The sequence below is a fragment of the Lycium ferocissimum genome, chromosome 8 (assembly GCF_029784015.1).
Source record: "Lycium ferocissimum isolate CSIRO_LF1 chromosome 8, AGI_CSIRO_Lferr_CH_V1, whole genome shotgun sequence".
NCBI lineage: Eukaryota > Viridiplantae > Streptophyta > Magnoliopsida > Solanales > Solanaceae > Lycium > Lycium ferocissimum.
In genome coordinates, this window is record NC_081349.1 from 112,338 (window position 1) to 132,736 (window position 20,399).

Sequence of the window (20,399 nt, forward strand, 5' to 3'; positions counted from 1 at the left end):
ATTGTTTTGGTGGCTGCATCTTTGGTTACGGGAAGAAGAAAAGCTCGAGGTCTTGAGTGTTTTGGCTGAGGAGAGGGAAAATAAGAGGAGCAAAGAAAGAAAGAAGGATAGAGAATGTATTTGGAAAGCATTGTTACGTTATTGAAAGTTTAGAATGATGGAGTGAGTAGAATTTGGAGAGGTAGCATCTTGATTTATAGTGATGTAAAGCTTCTTTAATTTGATTCTTGGTGATTTATGACAGGACATTATTTTATCTGCGAAGGGGCAAGACGAAAGCTGAAAGAAATCAGAAATCGTGTTATTGTTCATTTATTTAAGTATACAAGTTGCTGTGTAGAGAATTCAACGATCGATGAACATTGACTATTATAATAGATATTAAATTGCTTTGCCAGATCATTTCGTCCAAACGAAGAAAGAAAAGGAATGGTGGAAGCATTATCCTATTAATCTTTCAAAAACCATTAGTGCATAACCGCAATTGATGGAGTTAAATATTCACATTAATTATACCATACCTTTTGAATATTCTCCTTTGTTTATCTAATTATCAGATTATTTGAAGAATTACAAGATGCATTAGTCTTTCCTCCTTTTTTGTTTTCCACACAATGATACTTGTTTCGAAACCCAATTAATACAAAATGTAGTAGTCAAAACGAAGAAACAGTGGTAGAATTGCTCTATGTTGCTCAAATTACCTAGTAGATAACAACAAACATGAGCGTACTACAAATTAAAGAGAAAAAGAAATATCTATGGTACCTTGGCATATTCCTTCTGTCTCATGAAAAATAGCATGATTTGGTGTATGAGGGTCTATGCATATAATTTTGACGTTAAATTCATACATTTGTATTAAAAAAAAAAAAAAAAACTTAAAAGAAATTTATGTATCTAAAGAATTCATTAAAAGTCACAAAAAAAAAGAAAAAGATATGTCTCATCAAATAGTAATTGTACCAATTTTTTGGTGGATCCGAGAAGTATCTAAGAACTCAATCTAGCATAATCTATCAATTGGATGTTTAATTATTTAGAGAAAGTAAACATTGTCCTTAAGCCCGCCTTAAAAGAAACACTTTTCACCAACATTATAGAGCTTAGCTCTAATGTGTACATTAGAAAGAGGCAATTGAATGACATTTATCGTTCAAAACGTAGAAAATACGAATCCTGATTTATGTTTTCTCCATCAACTCTACTTTATATTTGAAAAAGTACGGAAGGGGAAGTGTGTATATATATATATATATATATAGGGTTTTTTCTTATCTTCCATTTTTTAATTTCCCCAAATTACCCCTGTCGACACATCAAACAAGAATAATGAAAAGGACTTTTCCGTCTTTCCGCTAAAAAGTAAATTCAGCTGTCTTCATCCTCTCTCTTCCCCCTTCTCTTTCTCTGCCCTTCCTTTCTCTTTAGTCCATGCTTAACTCAAAGCTAAAATTCGAACTGATAATGCATTGAATTCGACGTCATATCTTGATAATCCAACCCATTTTGTTGGTTATTGATAGTTAGCAAATTAGTGGCGTTTATTGTATAAAATTTGGACCTTTATTTCACCATTTCTGAAAAAGAAAATGGAAACGAGCTCCACATTTTCGTTAGACAAAACCTGAACATTTTTCTTCTCCTGCTTTTGGGAAAATCAATCAAATATTAAGAACAATTTGACCGACAATTGCAAATTTTTCTGACAAACTACGAAAACACTTAAAGATAAACTATAGTTTTATAAACGATTTCATTCGACTTCAGTTGAATCAGCAGTTCCCATTCAAGATTCATTATTTTCAAAGAATTGAGAGTAAAACAAGAAAATTCAAATTTTTTTCTTCAGACAAAACAGAAAAAGAAAGGGGAAATGATTATCTTTTGTGGTGTTTCTTCAAGTATTTAGTTGCGCTACAAGATTTATGAGAAGGTGTTAAAAATACTTATTTCATACCTCATTTATGCGTTAGTTAATATTGGAAGAAGAGGAAAAAATAGATAGTACTATGGGTATAAAATGGTTGATTCATCAAAGCAGCAGGGGAACTGCGAAGAGGGAAAGGATAGGCTGGGTTTTAATTTTTGCATAAAAGACAAAAAAGTCCATACTAATAATGCAATAGTAAACTAAAATGAGTGAGTTCTTCAACCTACGACTTTCTACGTATTTAGAGTTAAGAAGAGCCATATATATATATATATATTATACGAGCATAGATGGATGGTATACGGTATAAATATACTTCATACTAAAAAAGAATATAATATAATACACACATATAAACAATATATATGATATATTAGTGCAAATGTAAAATTGAAAATGAATTACATATGTATATTAAGTATACTGTGTTATATGTATAAACAGTAGATATACGCTATATTTTTCTAAGTGTAAGTAATGTATTAATTGCATATACTATATTCATATCAAGTATACACCATTAATATATGGGAAAAGGGTCAAATAAAGTAATCAATAAAGTTTTCAATATATCATAAATAACGTAAATTATCACCCAAAATAACCCAAATCATTTTTTAAAACCCGCTCTATCATTTTAAACCCGACCCAACTAAATAATAACGGAAGATCACTTATTCCGATTCCACACGAAACTTCATACTTACGTATTGGGGGAATAAGGAGTCTTATGGGTTATTATTTAGTTGGTATTTCGGTTTAAATGATAGCCGGGTTAAAAAATGATTTCGAAAGTTATTTTAGTCAAAGTATATTTAAAAACTTTAAGGACGGGAGGGGTATTTTTGACCCAAAATAAGTTCGGAGGATATTTTTAGCCTTTTTTCCAAAATAGAGGGGTATTTTTGACCCTTTTCCCTTAATATATCATTCTTTAAAAGACTATCAAATAGATTTAAGCAAAAGATTTTATTGGTGGTTTGTTTCCACACACAAAAAAAAAAAAAAAAAAAAAAAATAAAATAAAAAAGTTTCTTAATGAAAAACATTATTCATATATGAAAACAGTACCTTTTTTCTATTTTTGGGTAAGCAAATCTGCATATAACGAATGCCTATGTTTTCCGAATCTCGTGGTGGGTTGTTTTTCTAACTTAGGAATGGTTATTATTATAACTGATAAAGACATAATTAATTGATTAGCTTAGATTTAGGGATTTTTATAATGTGAACTTCTTGATTTCGGGAGAGAGAATAGGTTCTTTTTTTATATATCATGCAAACTTATTTTGTTGTACTATATGTAATAATGAAATTGGTTGTAGATTATGTAATAATTTACTCATTTGCTAGTATTATTTGTGTAATTTCCCCTTTTTGTTTTCCAACTTTTTCTTGGTACCAAAAGCATTTCAAAACAGACTACGGACTCTAATAGAAATGGGAACTTGTGACATCCCCCGCCCCCCAACCCCCAGATGGCCCACAACTGAGAGATAGATTCAGAATGGTAAAGTCTATGAGTTTGAAAGTAACAACTTAATTTAAATACTGATAATTAAGTTTACAATCAAATAAGTCTAAATATGTAAAAGTTTTAAAATACATATACAGAATTCTATCAAATCGAGTTCATGCGAACCCAAATATACGTTGTGTATCCGCCACATGTTACTATGTTTTTTATGAAATAGTTGAGATTTTCTCATCACTAACTAAAGGTTTTGGTTCAAATTCTGAGAGAAGTTTCTCATTAGAGAATACTACTTAGCTTCTTTAGCTGATCTATCTGACATGAATCCAAATTAATCAGTACATAAATTTCAAATACTGAATTTCTTAAAGAAATACTAATAAATAAACAAAGCTCTTGCCCCACACAAAAATAAATCCAAAGTACTTATTGGTATTGATTAAAGTAGATCTAGACAACTATAAAGTTCACACTGGCTTGTCATTCCTATTCAAACAAAATTTAAAGCATAACCAGAGTGGAAAGAGATAGGGATGCAAACAAATTAATGTGCAGCATTAATTGCAAATATATTATAAATTATAAGTCACTTGTAATATTTTGGTACATGTTATGAAGTTCTAAACTAGAAAGGAAACAATAAGTAGGTGAAAAACGTTAAAGTATTAGCAACTAACCACTAAATAATGGACAGTCTTTGAAGAAAGCATCCAATGCTTGTATTTTTGCATTTTGATATCCGTATTCTACAATACTTTTGGGGGTTACGAGGAAAAAATTGTGGATCATGGACAACTATGTTTCATAATTTACAATGATGAATTCATATATTATGATCAAATTTTACCGTACCACGTTGTTATATCACTTAAAATATGACTGAGTAATTCTCTATACTCCAAAAGTTCATTAAAGCTTTTTTAAAAAAATTAAGGGACAGCAAGGGAATCCTCTTGTATATGCATGGTTCTCAGTTGGCATATTGTAATCAACTTAATTTATCTCGTATAAAGAGTGACCTCCAGTTTCCATGATATTAATAAGTAAAATTTTCACAAACAGCTACCTTTTAACTCTTTCTAACAACCTATAACTACATATTCTATATTTACAATTAGTAACTAGAGGAGCCTATATTTATCTAGTAGTCTGGGTATACCAAAATATAGCATAAATATAGCGGAAATACGTACGCGAGTTTTCTTGTGATCTTTTATATTTATGAAACAAAATCGTTTCAATTTTAATTAGAATCGGTTATATTGTTCCCGATTCACGCAAATATCCTCCCATTCCATATCTCGATTCCATATCTCATTCAAAACATAACAAATTCAAACAAATTTGAATTCAAAGACAATCATATTTTTAACCAAAAATAAAAAGGTTGAAAAACCTTTGAAAAATAACAATATCAAAACAAATTGAACATAGCTTGATTATCACGACGAATATATATTTGATTTCATCAAGTTGAGTTCATAATTGAGGTAACGATTTTTTTACGCAAACTTTTTTTTTTTTGTTCGTCTTTTCCGAAATTGTTTTAGCTAAATTGAATTTAACACATTCGTATTCGAAAACAACGAGATAATGACAAGCGTATCGCGTTGATCCGTCATTCGTTTTTGGAACGATCAAGCGCTTTTGTGAATTACAAAATTGATGTTGTTGTGTTCATTGATAATTGCAATTACGATGAGTTAGTTTGTACGATTATAAATCAATTAGGCGTGGATCTTGTTAGGAAAACTATTTCAATAAAATATCTTTGAAGGCGATTTTCAACCAATTGAAATACACAACGATATGGGAGTTCGTGTGTACGTTGAGCTTAAGAGAGAAAACGAGTTTGGGGATGTATCCGATGTGCGTTAGTATTCATGATTTGGATGTTGAGGATTGTGCAAGCTGGTAATCGTATTATTGGAGATGATGTGCGCAAATTGGATATAGCGAGAATCGGGATGATATGAAAGTTTGTGATTCCCGTAAACACCGTTGTTTTGTTTGGGAATGATAACAATTTGATAATTTGGCTTAGGAAGCGAAAGGAGTTTTTGTCGATCAAATTTACCAGGATAAGGAAACTTTGAAAATTGCGATGACGAAATACGCAATTCGTGAAAGATTCAATTTCAAAACAGAGATCGAATGCTATAAAGTATGATTTTCTAAATGTATTACGGTATCGGAAAGTGCAGATGTATTTTTGTTATATTTGTCTTGTATTTATATGATCTGTTAACTTATTTAGCTTTTTTGTTAATTTTAAAAATGTTTGATGCAATATATTCGATATATTTTTTATATATATTTATACGTATTTAATTGATTCAATATGTACTATTTGAATTGTATTATGTAGCTACACTGCGGCATCTTTGGTCGCCGAATGTAAATGGAAATTCGGAGCGTCGAGAATTGGGGATTACGAAATGTTCGGGGGTTAGAGCTTTCGATGACGAACATACATGTCCGTTGAAGGACAAGGTGTATTCACAAAGGCAGCAACAAGTTGGTTTATTGGAGAAGCGGTTGTGAAGGCGAAAATAACTAACCATAAAAGGAAGGTCACACACGGGGATATAATAGATGATGTTAAGAATGAATTCGGCGTAGATGTTTCTTATATGATGGCATGGAGAGCTAGAGAGAAGGCTATAAAAGATTTCAGAGGTGATCCGGTGATTCATACAAGAAGTTGCCGGCATATATATACATACTTGATAAAACGTATCCTGGATCGCTCGTTAAAATGCATAAATCACCATAAAATGAGTTTATGTATTTGTTTGTAGCACTCAAAGCATTCATAAAGGGATTCGAGTGTTGTAGACCAATAGTTGTAGTGGATGGTGCACACCTTAAATCAACGTATAATGGTACATTTGTGTCGGCAAGTACTTTGGATGGAACAGGTATGTGTAATTCTATTCTACGAATGTTTTTTTTATAAATACAACATTATGCATATTGATTTGCAAATAAAGCTGCTAAAAACATACTCTGGATATATTGCTGGTGTAAATTTGTGAATATTATATGATGAAATACACTGTAAATATGAGGTAAATTTATTGTAAATATATCCGTTGTTTTATAAATGATGGTGCTAAAAATACGGTGTGAGATCAAATTCGGTTGAAATATGTTTTGAATATAATATAAATATAAACCGATTTTTGTAGGTAATATCCTACCACTAGCGTATGGTGTGATAGATTCGAGAATAATAAGTCGTGGACGTGGTTCTTGAACTGTTCAAAAGCGGCTTATGGTGTTAGGCAAAATATGTGTGTCGTGTCCGATAGACATGAAAGCATAATACACGCGACTTTCTAAGGTGTATCCTCTCGTTCCTCATTTGGCTTGTGTATGGCATTTTTGGAAAAATGTGACAAAGCAATACACAACAAACGGTGAGGTGTTGAGTCCTATATTTTATTCACTAGCGAAAGCATACAGCCGGGGATGAGTTCGATAAATTGATGGAGAAGATTGGGAATGTTGATATTCGGGTAAAACGATACCAGAAGATCGGAAGAGATAAATGGTCTAGGCTTTATTCACTTGTTAATAGAGGATGGACAATGACTTCGAATATAGCCGAATGTATTAATGGAAAGCTGGTTCGCAAGAGTTACATATTTTTGATTTCTTGAAGAAGAGAGGAAGATGTTTGGTAGATGGAATTGCACAAATAGAAAAAATGGTACCTATACATTCACAACACGATGAGGCGGTATCAAGAGATGTTGTCGATCAACGAGTACAAATCAATACGAATGAGGGTAACTTTTTTGCAACACAAAAATTTAATCTACATTTTTACTATATGTAATGTATATTTATATATATTCCCAATATGGTAAAACTGCTCAGGTAATGCTTGTTTATTTGTTAAATGGTTCTCAGGTTGAAGCGTCAACTGAATATGTGTACACAGTGAATGATGGACCGAGGCGTTTCATAATAGATTTGAAGAAGAAAACTTTATTTCAGGATGTTCCAACTAGACGAGATACCGTGTTCTCATGGGCGTATTGAAGAATAAAAATTTACTGGCCGATGTATATTGTTCGATTTATTCAAGCTAGGAAACGATTGTGAACACATATGATGTGCCAGTTGATCCTCTTCCCGATGAGACCGAGCGGAATGTTCCTAAAAGTATATTAGATGAAGTTGTTATGCCACCGATCTATAAGAGACCCCCGGGAGGCCAAAAAAGAAGAGGGACAAGCCATTACGAGTTGATGATTGGTAAAAGTAAATTCGTGCGGTAAATGTGGACGTCTTGGTCATAATAGGCGTTCGTGTGATAATCCGCCGCTCAATAAGAAGAATAAATAAGTCCATTTTGATTTTATTTGTTAAGACAATTCTACTTTAAATTTGAGTTAAAAATAAAAAATGAATTCATCTTGAATTCATATCGTTCTAGTATGATGTATTTCACATCGTTGAACATCCGATGTTTTTCAATGTAATGCTATATTGGTGGTTAAATGGCATTTGGAAAGTCTACTCTATGTTAACTTATTAGACCTTTTGTTTTGGATTTATGATTTAATAGTTGTATTTCGTATATATTTTGGCTATATTTTAGTTGTATTTTGTATGATCCGGTAGATAATACTTATTCTCGTTTTCGTTAACTATATTTGATATATATTTTATATATATTTGAAGTGTATTTAGTTGAAATTTTAAATTTTGTAACAAAGCGTAATTTTAAAATGATCTTATGGAATATATCAAGTTATATTTTCCGTATATACCGTATTTAAATGGTTATATATACTACTTTGTTAAATTAATACATTTCCTGAGATAATGAAAAATGGAATTTATGCATTGAAAAGATAACATACTTGAAAGAAACAACAATATAAAAACCATAAGGTGGTGTTCAATATTAATCATCCTAAAAAAGATTGCCACATGAAACAACATATTTTTGCACGGATTGCCCTTCTTTTGGGGTGGTCTTTAAATTTTGCCCCTCATATTTGTGTTCTTTAAGTTTTGCCTTCGCTTGGATACGAGGTTACAAACCGAACCCCCGCTCGGCATAAAATAAAAAAATAATTTCGCAACCCGGGGAGAGTGTATCTGGGAGCATACAATCCTTAAGGAAAAACCAAAGTTATGCCGGAGGGGGCAGACTTTGCCTTGAGACATTTTTTTTTTTTTTTAAACTTTTCAAGGCACACTTTTAGTTAAGGCATACTTTTGGTTATGCCTTAATTAAAAGTATACCCCATAAGGCATAGTTCCTTAAGGAAAATTTTGCCCATAAGGCAAAACTAAATTACCTCGAGGAAAAAGTTATGCCCCCTCCGCATAACTTTAGTTTTTCCTTAAGGAAGTTATCCGGAGGGAAGACTTTGCCTTGAGACATTTTTTTTTTTTTTTAACTTTTCAAGGCACACTTTTAGTTAAGGCATACTTTTGGTTATACCTTAATTAAAAAGTTATGCCCCCTACGATAACTTTAGTTTTTTAATTATCTTGAGGGGGCGTACTTTGCCTTGAGACATTTTTTTTTTTTTAAACTTTTCAAGGCACACTTTAGTTAAGGCATACTTTTGGTTATGCCTTAATTAAAAGTACGTCCATAAGGCATAGTTCCTTAAAAAAAGTTTTGCTCCATAAGGCATAACTAAACTATGTCTTGAGGAAAAGTTATGCCCCCTCCGGCATAACTTTAGTTTTTCCTTAAGGAAGTTATGCCGGAGGGGGCAGACACTCCCTCCAGCCCTGCCTTGCGAAATTATTTCTTTATTTTATGCTTGAGCGGGGGTTCGAACCCAAAACCTCAGGTATCCAAGCTAAGGGCAAAACTTAAAGACCACAAATATGAGGGGCAAAATTTAAAGACCGCAAATATGAGGGGCAAAATTTAAAGACCACCCCAAAAGAAGGGCAATTCTGCGAATTGCCCATGAAACAATATGTCCAAAATGAAAAAACAGCAACAAAAGTCGCAACCAACTATGCTATTGTTCAACATGAAAATGAAAAAACACAAATGAATTGCGGCCTAATCAAGATCCTCTTTATCAACTGCATCATAATCAACTTTTCTAATTGGTCTTGGAGGCTGCTCGTTATCACTGACGCATTGTTGTTTGACTTATCCACGCATAGTCGCATAAAAGGGCGCCGTATCTCATACGGAGTAACTTTGCATCGAATTCGGTTGGGATGACTGCACTTGAGCTCAGGTATTCAGCGAAGGCGGTCACATACACACCACAATCCCTGGAACAAAAATAATCAAAAAATTTACTTATCAAAAAACCACAAAAAAAAAGATGTATTTATTGTGTTTTTTATTGGAAGAGATTCTTACATGCTAGATGGAGCTTGTTGCGGGAGATTGTCTACATTCACAATGTCAAAGTTGTCGGTTTGTTCTCTATTTCTGTAAGAAGGATGTGTGGCAAAATCTATATCCGCCTTCTTCTCATAGAAATCAGTCATTTGTAGACTGTGTGTCACTAGAGTAGCCAACATTTTCACTCCGACTCTAACGACAACATCATGCCCCGCTAGACTTTTATGAGTTGTATACGTAGATGGACTTTGTTTGTAAAAAGAAAAAATAAGAAAAAAACAAACATATAAAATTTGTGAAAAATGAATGATCTTTTCATTTTTTTGAATGATATCACAACCAAAATCCGGTGATTTTCCTCTTTTATGTTGACAGGAATTAGCACGTTGTCAACAGTATACCATGGTACATTAGCCATTGCCGTTAATGTACTCACACAAGATTCATCTTCCTTCTTGGCGACACATGTGGATGGTAACCAAAAATTAAATTCCCGTCTTAAGCTGCAATGGTGGACGTGGACTTTTGAGCAACATTCATACAACCATACTTGCATAGCAAGGCAAACCATGAATCCTATAATATTTCTTAAAACCAAAAGCATATTTCGCCTGACAAGCACAACCAACTCTCTAAACGAATCTTTACCCCAAGGATACTCATTATATCTCCCGTCCTCTACAACATCAAAATGGATCCTTGGTATGTTTGTTGAGTTCCTACCACAATGTACCCACGTATTTATGAAATACAATATTGCCATCTTGCGCGTCATCCCCTTTATCATCCTGCATATCTTGTTAAAACACTCAATAAGCTCGTGTCTTTTAATCCGGCAATTGATTCTCGATTTCTACCAAAATAGTCCACCATTTTTTGAGTTATCATAAACAAAATCATTTTCATCGGATACAATCTAGCCCAAATGATCGTTGCAAATTCTAAGGCCAAAGCGTTAACTTTACCATTTATTTCAAATGTAAAGCACCTATATCTTGCCCTAAGTTCTTTGACCATAAAGCACCGAAAAATCTGTGCTTGTACATCCAATTGCTGCATTCTGAGATATTTACCAAAACAAGAATTCCTAAACATATCCATCTGTGGATCTGTTAGTTTGCCTCTAATATCTTGCATTACATTAACATTCGTGTATCTACACATAGAAGGTGCTTGTAACCAAAAATTTAGATACCGAAACAACATGCCAAAAAACACGTATGATTAACATATATTGACTAAATGTACTTAAAAATATACACAAAATAAGCGCCAACAAAATAATAACTGAATGTACTTAAAAATCTTAAAAATCACTGTAATAACTGTCAACAAAATATACACAAAAATAACTGAATGTACTTAAAAATCTTAAAAATCACAGTTATGGTGAAGAAAAATACGCACGAAATAACTGAAGAAACAAGTGTAAAAAAAACACAGAAAATATACTTAAAATGCACACAAAATATAAATCTGTTTTTAATTCATAGATCCGTAATAAGCGAACAAAAAAAAAAAGAACTAAATATCGAAAATACAACAAAAATATACCTCTTCATCATCATCCTCATCCACATTACGTTTGGCTTTAGCAATTTTCTTGCCCTTAACATTAACAACATTGTCACCGACCTTTCTCTTCTTTTGTTTCTCCATTTGAGAAACATTTTTCAATTTTTCTTGTTGTTTACTCTTGAATCAACATATTCCTTATAACGCCTAGGATCGTTAATTCTTTTTGAACGATTCTCAGCATAAGAGCCTGCAATGGAAGTTTCATGTTGAGAAATTCCCAAAGAAAAATTAGGAATCGCACATTCGGGTTCTATACCTGTATTTCTCATCGGAGTAGCGCTTTTTTAGTCATTCCAATTGAATCTAAGAAAAACAACCAAGAACAAACACCGATAGTTACTTACTTAGACTTGCATTCCCGATTCAAACGAAAAAAAAAAAAACACCCAAAATATAGGTTAAATACAAGGTAAAAAATAAAAATCAGATAGAATCTTACTTTATTTTGGGAATTAGATTTGAAACGTGAGAGAAATCAATGAGTAGTTAATTAGAGATAAAAAAGGAAGTTGAATAATTGAAAAACTGATTTGAAATTGGATGAAAGTAATGGATATGGTGAATAATGGCGTCTATTTAGGATGAAGGAGAGAGACACGTTTTTTTTTTTTTTGCTTAAATTTAGGGGAGTGGGAAGTTATCAGATGAGTGGTAAAAACATGGTAGCTATGTGAAGTAAATATGATATATTTTAGCTATTAAATATAATTATTGAAAAGTTTAGTTATGTTCCATAAATAGGTAATAATGGAACCTATGCCAAGTAAATTTTACTATTAATAATTTGTATAAAGAGTGACCTCCAGTCTCCATAGTCCAAATTAAGTCATCTAAGACCTCATTTGTTCACACTTAATGGACATTTTATTTTACTCATTCAAATTTCAATTATTAAATATGTTAATTTTCTAGGTTTGAATCTTAATCATTAAGTATGTTTATTTTCTTACTATTACAACAACTTAGTGGGTCTAAATAGATCTGAATGATTAAGATGTATAACAAATTCTTAATTGTTACACCTTAGGAATTTCCCCTTAGCGTACAGTGAATAGACTAACGAAGAGCATGACGTATACGATGTTTGGACAAGTAAGAAATAGTCTTTAATGGTCCTAATTAAGATTTCCAAAGACATTCGAGGTAAGAGAAGAAAGTTGCTAAGGAAAGCGAGTCGTATGTAGTGTGTCGGGCAAGAATCACGAGTGGCGAGTTAATGACGACCTAATGATGTTTTGGGGAAGAGTTATAACGCCCCTTAGATTGTTAATGAAGTGATAAACAAGTGTTAAGAAGGTTCCATAAGGATTTAGAGATCAATGAGACGACGGGAACAACATCGGAGAAATTGTGGATTACACGGCCACTTCCACGGACCGTGTAATCTTATACGGACCGTGGAAGGGTCCGTAGAACTCCTAGCGAGTTGGTGGCTGGACCGGTGGTGAACCACGACCAGTTCCACGGACCGTACCATGTTCCACGGACCGTGAAAGTGTCCGTGGAAGTCCCGACGAGCTGAACAAGTTCTGATTATATAAGTGTGCTCCCACTTCATTTATTTCATTTCCCACATTTTCTTCATCTCTCTCAAGACCTCTAGAAGGTTCCATATATTTCATCCACAAGAAAACAAAGTAAATCAAAGATCAATATCAAGAATTCAAGTGAATCAAGTGTATGAAACCTCATTAAAGTCATCTAAGTCAAGAAATCCCAAGAAAAGTGAACTAGGGTTTTGGGTGCAAGGAGAGTATTCCACTCAAGACTTATTCTACCATTATGTAAGGTAAGTTTTATGGTAGTTTCATGATGTTTGAAGTATTGTAAAGTTGAAACACTTGAATTGTAGAAGAATATGTGAAATGGGTCATAAATGTGGGAATAGTGTCATTGTTGAGTAGAAGTTTGGATTGAGTTGTGGATATTGATATGTTGAGATTGTAAATACGTTATGAATGACATTTATAACCTGGAATGAGTATTATATGTGGAGAAACATGATGATGAACTATGATCATGATTTTGGAGAATTGAAGGTAAATCACGAAATGTGAATAATGTAAACGAATGACGATTGTTGTTTATGATATTGTGATTGTTGTTATGAATGTTTGGGAGTTGATAGGGAATATGGCGGAAGTCGTATAAACAAAGGAAATGCTGCCCAATTTTCTCTAGCTTTAGTAAGAACGTCTTTATAAATGTTTACCTAATGTCGATACGAATTCTCTTGAAGGTATAGACGTGGGCATTAAAGGAGAACAAGCAAGCGATAGATTAGTTAGAAGACAAAGGTATGTGAGGCTAATCCTTTCTTTCTAAGGCATGAATCTTATGACATGAAATTCCTTCTTCTTCATGAATTCCCTATCTTCAAGGAAACAAAGAGTCTATGTTCATGAATAGCTATATAACATGAGAGGTGCATTATGAATACGATAATGATAATGATGAGCTTAAGTCTAAAGATTCTAGAGTTCATGATATGATGTCTTTACGGAGTTAATGATGTCGACTATGATTTATTGATGTTTTCCTTATGTGTACTCACCTTAAAACGTTAGTCCCTCCAAGGTGAGATATAACGCTTATGATTACCCCATAACGTAATCGGGGGCTCACGACCTTATATCACCCCGATATAGCTATAGCTGCTTTCAAGTCCTAGTGTATGTTTAATGATAAAAATATAGTAATTCTAAGTGATGATAAAGCTATGATGTGCCTATGAGACGAATGATAATGATAAGTATATGATATGTACGATGATATGATTCCACCGCGCTTGGATGGCCGGGCATGTCACCGCTAAGGCGAGCTGCATATGATTACACCGTGCCTAGATGTCCGGGCATGTAACCGCTAAAGTGGGCTGCTATGTTTACACCGAGCCTAGAGGGCCGGGCATGACACCACTAGTGGGAGGCATATGATGGTTACCCGGACGCGGGTTAACGATTATGATGTACATGGAATATGATGATGATGTATATGAGATATGATGATGAGGTACACGCTATGGTAATACGTATGATATGTTTATGTATGATGTATGTATGAAATGTATTCCTTAAAAAGTACGTAGGTTACCTCCTCGTTCTATGACTTATGATTTCTCTATTATGTTCATTTCATTCATGCCTTACATACTTAGTACAATGTTCGTACTGACGTCCGTTTTCTTTGGACGATGTGTTCATGCCACAGTAGACAGGAGGCGATCCGACTCGTAGGAGCTATTAGGCCGAGCACCCCATTTTCCCGGAGGTGCCATTGATTATTCTTTTGGTACATGTATGTATATATTCATGTTTTGGGCACGACGGGGTCCGTCCCGTCTACATGTCTAGCACTCAGTAGCAGAGGCTCGTAGGTACGTATGTGTGGGCAATATGGTCTCACCAGTTATTATGTGTAAGTATGTATATATGTATTATTTTGATAGCCAAAGGGTTCATGTATATAAAGTAAATATGTTTCAAATGAAAATGACTTTCTATGATTATGAGTATAAGAAATACGAATGACGCGGGATGAGTACTAATAGAATGAGAGGTGCTCGGTGGTTAGTCCCGAGTACCCGTCGTGTTCGTAGCCGGTCGTGATAGAAGTGGTATCGAAGCAGCTTCACCCTAGGAAGTATCTACGAGCCGTGTCTAGTAGAGTCTTGTTTATGGTGTGTTGCGCGCCACGCTAATAAACAAGAGGCTACTGGGAATTTAGGAAAAATGACCATCTTTCTTCTTATGAGATTGTGCGATAGAGCCGTGTATAAGATTTAATCCTCCCTAATAAGTGTGCTATGATTTCAGAAATGCCGCCAAAGGGAAAAGCTAAAGCCGCCCAGAAGGGCAAGACTACGATGAAAAGGAGGGCAGAAAGATTGTAGTGTTCACCACGACAGTACTACTCCATTCACTTTCACCGCTAATCATTGTTTTCGACCACCATTATCAACTACTACCACCGACCACCCACAACTACCATCCTCAACTACAACAGCTACAGTCTTCAATCACCACAACCAGCTGTCACTACTATAAATTAGTCATCATTTACAATCATCACCATCAACTGCCATTATAGGCGCTAATCACTACCACCAGTCAACAACCACCACAAAAAAATACTTACCTTTATTAAGTATTTTCATGAAATTGGATAATTTAGTTCATTTAATGTTTGCACAGGATTCAATAAGTTAAAGGTAAGAGTCACAAATCAAAGCGAGCATATATTTTAATTGATAAAGGGCCAGATATGCCCTTCAACTATACGATATAGCGCGCATCTACCCGTGTTTAAATGTTGTCCCATATATGCCCTTACTATTACGTTTTGGATTACTCGTGGCCTTCCACTAGCATCATCCACTTTCAACCCGGATGCCACTTATTTTAGCCAAACACACTAACCCGGTTTAAAAATTCGAACCCCCATCTTCATTTCCCATTTCTTTTCTCATTTTATCTCATCTCCCCCTCTCTCTTCGCGTAGTTCGATTCTAGGGTTTTCGACAATTCATTTCATCTGATCGAAAGAGCGTTTTCCTTCCTGTTTCCAGTTGTATTGATTAAGGTATGACATTTTATGCATCTTTTTCTCTTTTGTATGCTAGTTAGGGTTTTTTCTGAAGTGTTTTTGTGATCGACCATCTTGCCTCTCAAAGCAATTAGAAGGGGATACAAATCGCAGTTCTTTGATAAGATCTTCTCGGGTCCTCTTATCGCCATCTGATAGACATAGTTCAATTTCGTTTTCAAAAACATCCGAGTCACTGTAGCCATCTCTTATGCCTTCATTTGCAGATCAACCTGCTGGATTTTCTTAGTTCCCTTTCTCTTAAAAGCCTTTCCAATCTAGATGTCGGTGAATCATAATTATACTTGATTCCGGGCGTTTGTAGGATCTGTGTTTGAATTGAATTAGCATAAATCATGAAACATATGATGCATTTTATTTAGCCACAAAGCACACCATCTTAACAAAAATTTTAAAATCACAACATCTCTGTCAAATGAGGCACTAATGAAAAAAATTAACCTTTTTCTGTCACTTAAAAGAATGAACAAATTTCATATTCACCAAACAGGACAATAAGTTATAGCATATTACATCTCTGCACTTAACAACGAAACTCATTAAACTATAAGGAAACTAACTTAAAGTTGTGAGCTTTAATAAATTTATGATTGCTTTGATGGCAAAATAAGGCTGAACTAGGTAATGAGTATTGAGACCGATGCACAAGGTTAACTGAGGACCCAAATTATTATCAAAAAGAGATCAAAATGGAAAGGATCTTTCACACAAGGACCAATTGTTATAATAAACTAAAGTTAAAAATAAAGGAATACAATTAAAAACAAAAGAAAAAAAAGGAAAGAACATACAAACCAATCAGCTTTCTTGGCTTCAATCTTCTCTGTGACTTAGAGATAACTTTGGACCTCAGCTCTGAATCTTTCTCATGGCCAATATCTGGACCATAGGCTTGTGATTGTTTTGCCGTGGCTTGAGAAGAGTCAACTGTTTGTTGTGATTCTTGTGTCATAGCTTCGATTCTTAAAGATCAAAGTTAAGTACTTTTCCAACCTCATCACTTTCAACACATTTAAAGATGATGCATTCTTCGAGCCTTTTTGTGATCGTCCATCTTGCCTCTCAAAGCCATTATGGTAGAGTAGATCTCAAGGCAACAAATTATGGTATAGAGTAGCTCTATTTTTTTCTTTTGTTCTCGGAATAGCTATTCTAGGCAACAATTTCCTCTGATGAAATCAAAAGTTTCTGCTTTACATCCTTATCCCTGTCTTTCTAGTTGATTGGTTTGTATGTTCTTTCCTTTTTTTCTTTTGTTTTTAATTGTTTTCCTTTATTTTTAACTTTGATTTTTTATAACAATTGGTCCTTGTGTGAAACTCCTTTCCCATTTCTGGTCTACTTTTGGATGATAATTTGGGTCCTCAGTTAACCTTGTGCATTTGTCTCATTAGTCATTACTCATTACCTAGATCAGCCTTATTTTGCCATCAAAGCAATGATAAATTTATTAAAGCTCACAACTTTAAGTTGGTTTCCTTATAGTTTAATGAGTTTCTTGTTATATGAGATGTAATATGCTATAACTTATTGTCCTTGTTTGGTGAATATGAAATTTGTTCATTCTTTTAAGTGACAGAAAAAGGTTTATTTTTTTCATTAGTGCCTCATTTGACAGAGATGTTGTGATTTTAAATTTTTTGTTAAGATGGTGTGCTTTGTGGCTAAATAAATGCATCATATGTTTCATGATTTATGCTAATTCAATTCAAACACAGATCCTACAAACGCCCGGAATCAAGTATAATTATGATTCTACTGACATCTAGATTGGAAAGGCTTTTAAGAGAAAGGGAACTAAGAAAATCCAGCAAGTTGATCCACAAATGAAAGCATAAGAGACGGCTACGGTGACTTAGACGTTTTTCAAAAAGGAATTGAACAGTACTCCATTTATATCAATCTATAGGACTTATTTTTCATTTAATTTGTCCAAAAAAAGAATAGCTATTCCAAGAACCAAAAAAAAGAAGAAGCTACTCTATACCATAATTTGTTGCCTTGAGAGCTACTCTATACCATAATGGCTTTGAGAGCCAAGATGGACGATCACAAAAAAGGTGTCTCAAAGAATGCATCATCTTTGACTGTGTTGCAAGTGATGACTGGTTGGAAGACTACTTCAACTTTAATGCTGCAACTGAAGCTATGACACAAGAATCACAGCAAACAATTGGCTCTTTCCTAGCCACAGCACAACAATCACAAGCCTATAGTCCAGATATTGGCCATGAGGAAGATTCAGAGCTGAGGCCCAAAATTATCTTCGTGTCATAGACAAGATTGAAGGCAAGAAAGCTGCAAGTGAGGCCACCAACTGGTACAAGAAGAATTCAGTTTACTGAGGATGCAGATGGAGTGTCAATGCCTACAAACTTGCCTTATTCACCAACTAAGACAACTTGAGAGAGGCAATGCAGCACTTCCAGCCTACTAGCTTGAACTCAAGCAAGAAGAAAGAGGATAAAGCTTGGATCAAAAGGAAAAGGAGCTGATGTACCTGATTCTGATACCTAACAAGATGTTGCTAGTTTTTGTGATGGATGGTTGTACCAAACTGTTGGTATTGGGGTGGTTATTTTTGTGAAAATGTTTAATGATGGTTGATGGACAACTAAAAATGTTTAATGATGGTTGATGGACAACTTACTTTAACTTAGTTTTTGTGGATGATGGTTGTGAAAAATAATTAGTTTTTGGTGAATTCACGTCACATTTGTCATGTCGACTATTGACATATCAATGTGAATATGAAGTTCAGGTGGAAGTGTTTTGTTAAGCATCACCTTTGTACAACACTATTGGTATCTTCCATATGAATGCTATCTTTGTTTAGTAGGTGTATAAAATCAGTCTTTGGAAGTGTTTTAATGTGAATGTTGTTTGTTCCTTTATTGATGTGAATGTGCTATGATTATTGGTTTAGTAGGTGTATGGATTTACGTGTTGTTTGGGCTGCTGTTGTTGTGAAATTTCACATAGTGGTACATAAATTTAAGGACATAATTGTTGAGATACGCATAGTATAGGGGCATATATGATCTTGTAAAATGCCTGAACTGCAGATTTTTTGGCCTGCATTTATCTGTTTTTTTTTTAGCACCAACAGTTTTTGTAAGTGAATTAGGCCACTAATTCAGTTATAAAACTAACAATATGGCACAAAAACATTAAAGAGCAAACTAACTTTCATTGGAATCCAAATAATACTCCAATATATATGGGATGACAGCAACATTATTACTCCCTCCGTCCCAATTTGTTTGAAGGTTGACCAGTTTGGAAGTCAAACATAACCTACTTTTCAAATATTTTGAGGAACTAAAAATATCGATATCATTTTCTTTGATTGCAAATATTCTCTCACTCATGTTTTTCCAAATAAGCGGTATCCTGAAAATTAAATCTAAATACTTTTTTAATATAAAAAAAATCAAGTGTATGATTTCACTCAAAATAATAAAGATATTCACTGTAAATATTTCCTCATTATTTATCGTAATACATAAATTTTATTCGAAATAATTTTAACTTGTTATTCGAAAACTAAATCAAAAGAAAATTAAATGTTATTTGAATTTTGAAGTAAAGAATAATGATTTTTTTCAGATTCATGTCTTTTACCCCCTTATTTTATTTATATATTTACATAATTAGGAGTGGCAAACAGTCGGGTCGGGTCGGGTCGTATATGAGTGGGTCGAAAATGGATTAAACAAAAACGCATAAGATATCAGACCCGCAGATATTTAACACTGATAAAAAATGAAAAACCGACGGATAATATGGATGGCTTTGTCAGATTTGAACACAAGCTAAAAGCGAAATATGCTTAGACTCTTAGAATAAAATCAAATAAAATAAAAAATAAAAATATAAAAAATAAAAGGTAAAAATAAGAAAATAAGGAAATATTTTAAAAATTGTTAATCACGTTTTGTAGTTGTTACACTTTTGAATGGAGGGTTGTTGATGGGTATTTTGGGCTCATTTGATGGGTCAGATTTGGGCTGATAATCTCTGATGGGTTAACTTAGGCTAGCCCAAATCAGCCCATCTTTAAAACGGGCAATTTACATGATTGCCCTTCAAAGGCGCTGGTCTTTAATTTTTGCCCCTCAAATTGTTGGTCCTTAATTTTTTCCCTTAGCTTAAAAAGGTGACCGAAAATACCCCGAGGTTCTGGGTTTCGACCCCCGCTCAGTCAAAAAATAATAATAATTTCGCAAGGCATAAAAACTATGTAGTTATGCCTATTCGCTACGAAGTTACATAGAAACTATGCCGGACACGACAAAGGTTTCTATGAAACTACATACAAGGCATAAGTTCATATGAACCTATGCCTATTCGCTATGTAGTTACATAGAAACTATGCTGGACACGGCAAAGGTTTCTATGAAACTACATAGAACCTATGCCTATAGGCATAGTTGCGAAATTAAGGCAAAACTTCATTTCCA

General features: G+C 33.9%; 1 long non-coding RNA gene across 1 annotated transcript; it reads left to right on the forward strand.

The window, feature by feature from the left end:
• Positions 1-16,914: 16,914 nt before the first annotated feature.
• LOC132067112 (uncharacterized) lies at positions 16,915-17,911 on the forward strand. The gene is made up of 2 exons (XR_009417019.1): positions 16,915-17,042; positions 17,655-17,911. It is a non-coding gene; the product is annotated as an uncharacterized LOC132067112 (long non-coding RNA).
• The last annotated feature ends 2,488 nt before the right edge of the window (positions 17,912-20,399 follow it).